Here is a 7,617-nt window from a genome sequence, read left to right on the forward strand (position 1 = left end):
GCAACACACTCAGACACAAACTGGTTCACCCGAAAGACAAAACTCCAAAACACAGACTGAACAACGTGGTGTATGCTGTACAGTGGCAGCGAGGAATGCCCAACCTCTACATTGGAGAGACCAAACAGCCACTTCACAAGCGCATGGCACAACATAGAAAGAGCCACCTCCACAGGACAAGACTCAGCAGTCCTCTGCATCTTAAGGATAAAGGTCACTCTTTTGAGGATGCCAAGGTTCACATATTGGACAGAGAGGACAGATGTTTGAAAGAGGAGTGAAAGAGGCCATCTATGTCACTGTGAGCGACCATCTTTGAACAGAGGCGGTGGTTTACGACACCAACTGTCTGCCATCTATAATCCAGTTTTGAGTTCCCTCCTCAGACGCCTTTAACGCCCACTCACATCCTGGGCCATCTGACTCAGGAATTCACATGACAAGGTGGGCCAGGTTTCACAATGAGCTCACCCGAAACCCTGGCTGATTAGGTCCCACCCGCTTTCACACCTTGGCGCATGTGATTAGAGGATCACCAGGGGGTCCTTTGTCCCTCATTGGGGGGGATACCCCACTGGGTTTAATCTGGGACTCTCGGCCATTTGACCTTAGAACTGAAGAACTTCTCGGATGAGAGGTGAAACGTCTTCAAGCAACTTAAAGAAGTCCAGATGCTTTTCTTTGCAAACTCCTTTGACTATCTGTTACTACTACACAATGTACAGCTATCACTGATAGTACCTCACTGTTAGTATGAATTAAACACTTGCTAATACCTTACTAAAACATTAATAATTCTTAACATGGACATTATTATTAAGTGCTACCAAAAACCTAAGTTTTACATACATCCCGTACATCTGTGATTTTAAATATCTGGGTACAGGTTGCAATGTGTGCTGTGAAAATTTATAGCAATTCCACATGGTTACTTTTTTTTTTCTTCCAGCTGGTGACACCCATGATGCAGTGGGGCTCCAGTCACTCCAGGCTCCCTTGCGGTGCTGAAAAATAGACCGCACACGAACGCGTGCCTCGTACCTCTCGCCTCGTATCAGCAAATCTGGCTCCAGCTCTGCCTTGCACTCCTGTCCACATTGAATACCACTTTTTTTGTGCACAGCAGGATCCTGACACACAGAAAGCAGCGCGGGGTTGAGAATGAATCTTGCTTGGATTCACACAGCCACAGGGTTGTCATTTAAATGTGCACTTTTAAGATCACTTTACACTTAAACTTGTTCACATTGTGTCACAAAATCTAAACTTACACTCCATGACTGATCCTGCTTCTTCCACTGCACTACACTTCTGTATGAACTGATCCTTTCATGTTCAGGGACTTGGGACAACCAGGAAACAGAGGTGAAGTTGACCTTTGGCTCCGCAGGAGGATTCACCTTTACTGCAAGATCACACACACAGTTGTTTTAGGTCACCATGAATAGCTCACTGTAAATCACAAAGAGCAAATATATTATACTGTAGATTACACTCACTACGACAGGATGGCTTGAAGGAAGTAATTACACTCTTCATTTGGTTGCAGTTCAGATTAAGGGACAACTCATGGAAAGACAGAAACTGGAAAAAAAATGTTTGTCAAACTTCAAATTTGATTTAAAGTCACAGATTGGAGTCACAAATAGCCAATCAGACAGAGTAGGTATAAACAGAGAGCAGCCATAAAGAGAGAAGAGATGAAGCTTCTTTAAGACAGATAATGAGTACATGTATCACCGCTCAGTACAAGACTAAAGCGGTGCAGCTTAAACTGTTCAACAGGCAAAAGTCTAGTAAAATAGAAATTAAAATATCAGAAGCAGAAAATGAGAATTAATAGATTCACTTAAAAGGTTTTTTCTATATTTTCAGATTTCATTGCAATTTCACTTTCTTGCCATTAAAAAGAAGCAGGACAAAAGCTATAATTACCTTAAACTTCACTTCAAATACAGAACATGGAAAAGTCAAAGAGCATGATTCTGGCAAAAAAACATTTTTAAAGATCCCTGCTCACTGACCCCTCTCTCTCTTTCATTAACTGCGGTATAAGTGCTTGATAATTTGGCTAACCAGTTTTTAAAATTAATCCAACATCGATCACTACTTAGACTACAAACAGAGATATAGGATATATGATTGTATATCTGGGGCTTGAAAACAATTAGATTTTTTTCACACACTCACAGTGTATTCAATTTTAAAGATCAGGGAGCACTTCTTCCGGGCTGGTCTGGAGACATCAACAGGCTTTAGGTGACAGGAAGCGCTGTAAGAACTGAGAAAAACAAAAAAACAGTATTAATCTCTTTTTGGTGCACATGATGACAGGTGTGATTTATGTAATGTGAGTATTATCTGTTGAGGATTTCTCTTTGTGACTGAGGTCCTTACAGGCGTCGAGATTTATGTGAGCATCTATCGTGCATGCAGTGTCATCAGACACGTATTTGCTTTTCCACAAACATGTGATGTTTCTATTGTAGTCAGTGTGGCAAGTGAGATCTGTGAGAATTAAAACAGGAGAAATGGATGAAAATGAGTAAATGTCAAAAACAGATTTAAAGTTAGATATATGATATAAATCAAGAGGGGGGGAAAAAAAGACGACTAACTCTTTGGAAGGCGGGGACACTCCTCACTTTTGCAGACCAGTAGCAGTGCAGCAGAATAAACAAGGAAAGGGTTTTCTTATTTCTCTCCATACTTCAAGTAGTCAGTTTTCTTCCTTAGAGACTGCTGGATGGTTTGTTTCCAAAGTTTAGTCACTCAAAGAGTTGAAGGATTGTACTCACTTCAGTACTGACTGCTTCTTGATTCTCCTGCACAGATAAGTATACATGAATGAAGTAAAACATCATGGGGCTGATAAGATACAGATGTCAGTCTGATTCTTCACTCTTTTTTTGTGCATGCAGTCACACACAAACACATATAGAAATACATATAAACGAATGCAACAAGAATAAGCAGTCCTATAAACAGGTGATAAAACAGAAGATGTTTCACATCCTGCCTCATTTTGTCCTCTGTGCTTCCACTTACACAGACTAAGAAAACAGTCAACGACTTCAGTCAGTGACTTACCTGCTGGTTGACCTGCGACTGATCTGCTCGCAACTGCTGATTTGATTCCATCTGATATACTGTCAAAGAGCATCATGGGACATCTTTGCGTATTACCTGAACCACCCGAAAAAATTCAGCTGATTAATAAGGTTGTATTTACTAGTATACCTATAAACATACAGTTCGGTGGAAACCACCTCCTCCTGGGTTTTTCTTTCAGTTTTATCTGTTTTTATTCATTCTTTTTCTTCTTTGACTGAAGTACAAACTCTCAGTTCCTCCAGGATGCAGCATTTTTGAGTGTGCACAGCAACACATACATAAACACAGCGTGTTATGTATATTAATGCATTAGCAGTAGCTGCGTTTGCATGTTAAACACACTGACATTTAAACTGTATTAAAAACAGGATGAACAATTAAATGTGTTTGTTCAGATTTAGTGTTTTGCATCCATGTGCAAGCTAACCTAGAAAAGTTCACCCAAACTTTTCTTTTTATCGTGATCAGTACAAACATGTTAAGTTTAAATGGACAGTGCTGAAGTTTTAGGTTCTCTATGTGTTTAGATTCTTATTTGCATTATATATAAAATCACATATAGTATTTGGACTTTATCTCAAACATATGGCCAGAGTCTGGAAATGATTTTCAGCTAAAATCTATTTCACAGTTAAAACAGTTGCTTCTTGCAGGATGTGGAGCAAAAGAGTGGAAGCAGCTCAATCACCTACTTAAGAGCTCCTGGAGCAGACCAGTGTGCCAGGTTAGGGAGTATAGTTAAGAAGGGTTTTAATTTAGATAGTAATGGTTGAAGCTTATGTTATTGGCTTGTTTATAGTACGTGTTGGAAATGTGTATATGTTTGTTATGTGCTCTAATGTTATTGTATGTTTGTTTGTGTGGAGGGTTGTGTTTTCATTTTGATTAGTTAACCCCCATACTTGGGCTAGTCCGGATGCTCACCTGAAAAGGTAGAGTATAAAAGGAAGCCATTTTGTTTTTAGTTGGTGTTTGTGCTGTTAACATGTGCCTTCTTTAATAAAGTGCCAGTCCATGGATATATTTTATTCCAGTCTTGCGTCACATTATTGGAAAGAACCTATGACCGCCGGCCAAAACTGACACGGACGGAGATTGTTAAAGTTGTTAGCATCTAAAGAAGGTTTTTCAGTATAGCATTGACTGAAGCAATCTTGAATAAGGAGGGAACGATACCGGTGAGTGAAGAGTGAATGATAGCAGAAAGGAAGAGAGGCAGGATTTCACAAGCCCTGTAGGCATAGGGTCAAGATGACATGTGGCAGGCTTTGATTTACATATGAACTCAGAAATGTCAGTTAATGAGGAAGATGAAAAGTGGGAAACGGCTTAAAATGGAGAAAAGGTTCTGGAAGGGGGGGTAGACACAACATTTCAACTGAGTTGCTGGTGGATGTTATTGATTTTTGTAGTCCAGAACAGCATCAGAGAGTTACAGGTTTCAGAAGAATAGAAGTGTGGTGTATATTGTTGGGGGCTGAAGAAGTTTGTTGAGAACCAAAAACAAAATCCTTGTGTTACCCTCATAAGAACTGATAATACCTGAGTAGAAGCTTTGTTTGACCTTGTTGATGGAGTCTTTATACTGAAGTACATGGTATTTGTAGATTTCTGCATCAACAGTTAAGCCAGATTTTATATATCTACGCTCTAGCTGCCGAGCTTTGGCCTTCAATGCTCGGAGGTCATAGGTAAACCACGCAGCAGAGCGAGCTAAGGAAGCAGAGTGGGTTTTTACAGGAACCAGAGAATCAAGGACACTGAGTAAACAATTATTATAATATAACAACAAGTCATCGGGAGTAGAATAGAAGTCCGGAATCTGTATATTGTCCAATCTGGCAGTGAGATTGTCCATATCAATGTTCTTGATGTTGCGGAACCAGATGAGATGGGTTGGTTTGGTAGAAGAGCAGGTGAGAGTTTTGTCTTCACTTAACAAGAAACATGCGTTGTGTGACTATAAAAGTTTATTCTTTTATCATCTTTTGATTCTTTTATTATGAACATACTGTGGTGGAGAACAAATCCCCCTCGCAGAAAAAATAATGTCACAGTTAAAAACTTGGTAGAACTTTATAATAATCACACTTTTAAACATTATTGAGGAAATAACAAGTGTTGTTGGGATTAAATTTCATCTTTAAGGCTAATACTTGATGATTAGCAACACACATTTGTTGATCCTTTACTGCACACGATGTGTTGTAGAATAGTCTGGATTCACTCTGATGCTGGCAGACATAAACAGGGGGAAGACCCCTCACAGGAATGTGGATGGAGGTTGTGATAGCTACAAGACAACCCCCTTCTTTAACTCTACAGGCCAGACTGGAGAACGACAGGTGGTTGCCATGGTAATGGAGTGTTGCCTGCAAAAGGGTCATCTCCATATAAGGCTGATATCCAGAGAGGTGCAGAAGAAGAAACGTGCGAAAGTATCAGACCAAAGGCCACCCTCAACTGATTCCATCAGTCATGTTGACATTCTGTTTCTGTGACCCGCCATAAAAGTCTAGACTACTTGGGTGTGCTGCTCTTTGTTCGTTTGGCTCTCCTGAGTGAGCAAAGAGACACGGCAGCCGTTTTTTAACTTGAGCCTTCAAATGCTTAATAAATTTAAAACAATGCACTTTGAGCATGTTTGTCTTCTCTCTCTCAAAAATGAACCTAACAGTGTGTAATTCATGTTTTATATACAATTACTCCTCCTCAGTATGTCATTTTTAAATACAGATATATTTATACATCTGTTACTACTGTCTGTGAAGGTTCTCAGTCATCCAGGTCATCGTAGTCAAAGGAGTTTGCAAAGAAAAGCGTCTGGAGATCAGACACCAGCGAGGGAGGATAAGAAAGACAGATGCAACAACATTGTCATCCCCTATGCAGCCGGTGTATCAGAGAAACTCAGGAGAGTTTTCTCCAAGCACGACATCCCAGTGTACTTCAGACCCAGCAACACACTCAGACACAAACTGGTTCACCCGAAAGACAAAACTCCAAAACACAGACTGAACAACGTGGTGTATGCTGTACAGTGCAGCGAGGAATGCCCAGACCTCTACATTGGAGAGACCAAACAGCCACTTCACAAGCGCATGGCACAACATAGAAGAGCCACCTCCACAGGACAAGACTCAGCAGTCCATCTGCATCTTAAGGATAAAGGTCACTCTTTTGAGGATGCCAAGGTTCACATATTGGACAGAGAGGACAGATGGTTTGAAAGAGGAGTGAAAGAGGCCATCTATGTCCACTGTGAGCGACCATCTTTGAACAGAGGCGGTGGTTTACGACACCAACTGTCTGCCATCTATAATCCAGTTTTGAGTTCCCTCCTCAGACGCCTTAACGCCCACTCACATCCTGGGCCATCTGACCTCAGGAATTCACATGACAAGGTGGGGCCAGGTTTCACAATGAGCTCACCCGAAACCCTGGCTGATTAGGTCCCACACCCGCTTTCACACCTTGGCGCATGTGATTAGAGGATCACCAGGGGTCCTTTGTCCCTCATTGGGGGGGATACTCCCACTGGGTTTAAATCTGGGACTCTCGGCCATTTGACCTTAGAACTGAAGAAGCTTCTCGGATGAGAGGTGAAACGTCTTCAAGCAACTTAAAGAAGTCCAGATGCTTTTCTTTGCAAACTCCTTTGACTATCTGTTACTACTACACAATGTACAGCTATCACTGATAGTACCTCACTGTTAGTATGAATTAAACACTTGCTAATACCTTACTAAAACATTAATAATTCTTAACACTGGACATTATTATTAAGTGCTACCAAAAACCTAAGTTTTACATACATCCCGTACATCTGTGATTTTAAATATCTGGGTACAGGTTGCAATGTGTGCTGTGAAAATTTATAGCAATTCCACATGCTTAGTTTTTTCTTTCTTCCTGCTGGTGACTCCCATGATGCAGTGGGGCTCCAGTCACTCCAGGCTCCCTTGCGGTGCTGAAAAATAGACCGCACACGAACGCGTGCCTCGTACCTCTCGCCTCGTATCAGCAAATCTGGCTCCAGCTCTGCCTTGCACTCCTGTCCACATTGAATGCCACGTTTTTGTGCACAGCAGGATCCTGACACACAGAAAGCAGCGCGGGTTGAGAATGAATCTTGCTTGGATTCACACAGCCACAGGGTTGTCATTTAAATGTGCACTTTTAAGATCACTTTACACTTAAACTTGTTCACATTGTGTCACAAAATCTAAACTTACACTCCATGACTGATCCTGCTTCTTCCACTGCACTACACTTCTGTATGAACTGATCCTTACATGTTTAGGGACTTGGGACAACCAGGAAACAGAGGTGAAGTTGACTTTTGGCTCCGCAGGAGGATTCACCTTTACTGCAAGATCACACACACAGTTGTTTTAGGTCACCATGAATAGCTCACTTGTAAATCACAAAGAGCAAATATATTATACTGTAGATTACACTCACTACGACAGGATGGCTTGAAGGAGTAATTACACTCTTCAT

The 7,617-nt window shown here is 41.1% G+C and overlaps 1 long non-coding RNA gene across 1 annotated transcript; it reads right to left on the reverse strand.

The window, feature by feature from the left end:
- Positions 1-811: 811 nt before the first annotated feature.
- On the reverse strand, positions 812-2,658 carry LOC109199005 (uncharacterized). The gene is made up of 5 exons (XR_002059517.1): positions 2,619-2,658; positions 2,191-2,281; positions 1,500-1,584; positions 1,272-1,405; positions 812-1,130 (listed from the first exon to the last, which is right to left on the reverse strand). It is a non-coding gene; the product is annotated as an uncharacterized LOC109199005 (long non-coding RNA).
- Positions 2,659-7,617: the final 4,959 nt, after the last annotated feature.

This window comes from Oreochromis niloticus, unplaced genomic scaffold, assembly GCF_001858045.2.
Source record: "Oreochromis niloticus isolate F11D_XX unplaced genomic scaffold, O_niloticus_UMD_NMBU tig00001696_pilon, whole genome shotgun sequence".
NCBI lineage: Eukaryota > Metazoa > Chordata > Actinopteri > Cichliformes > Cichlidae > Oreochromis > Oreochromis niloticus.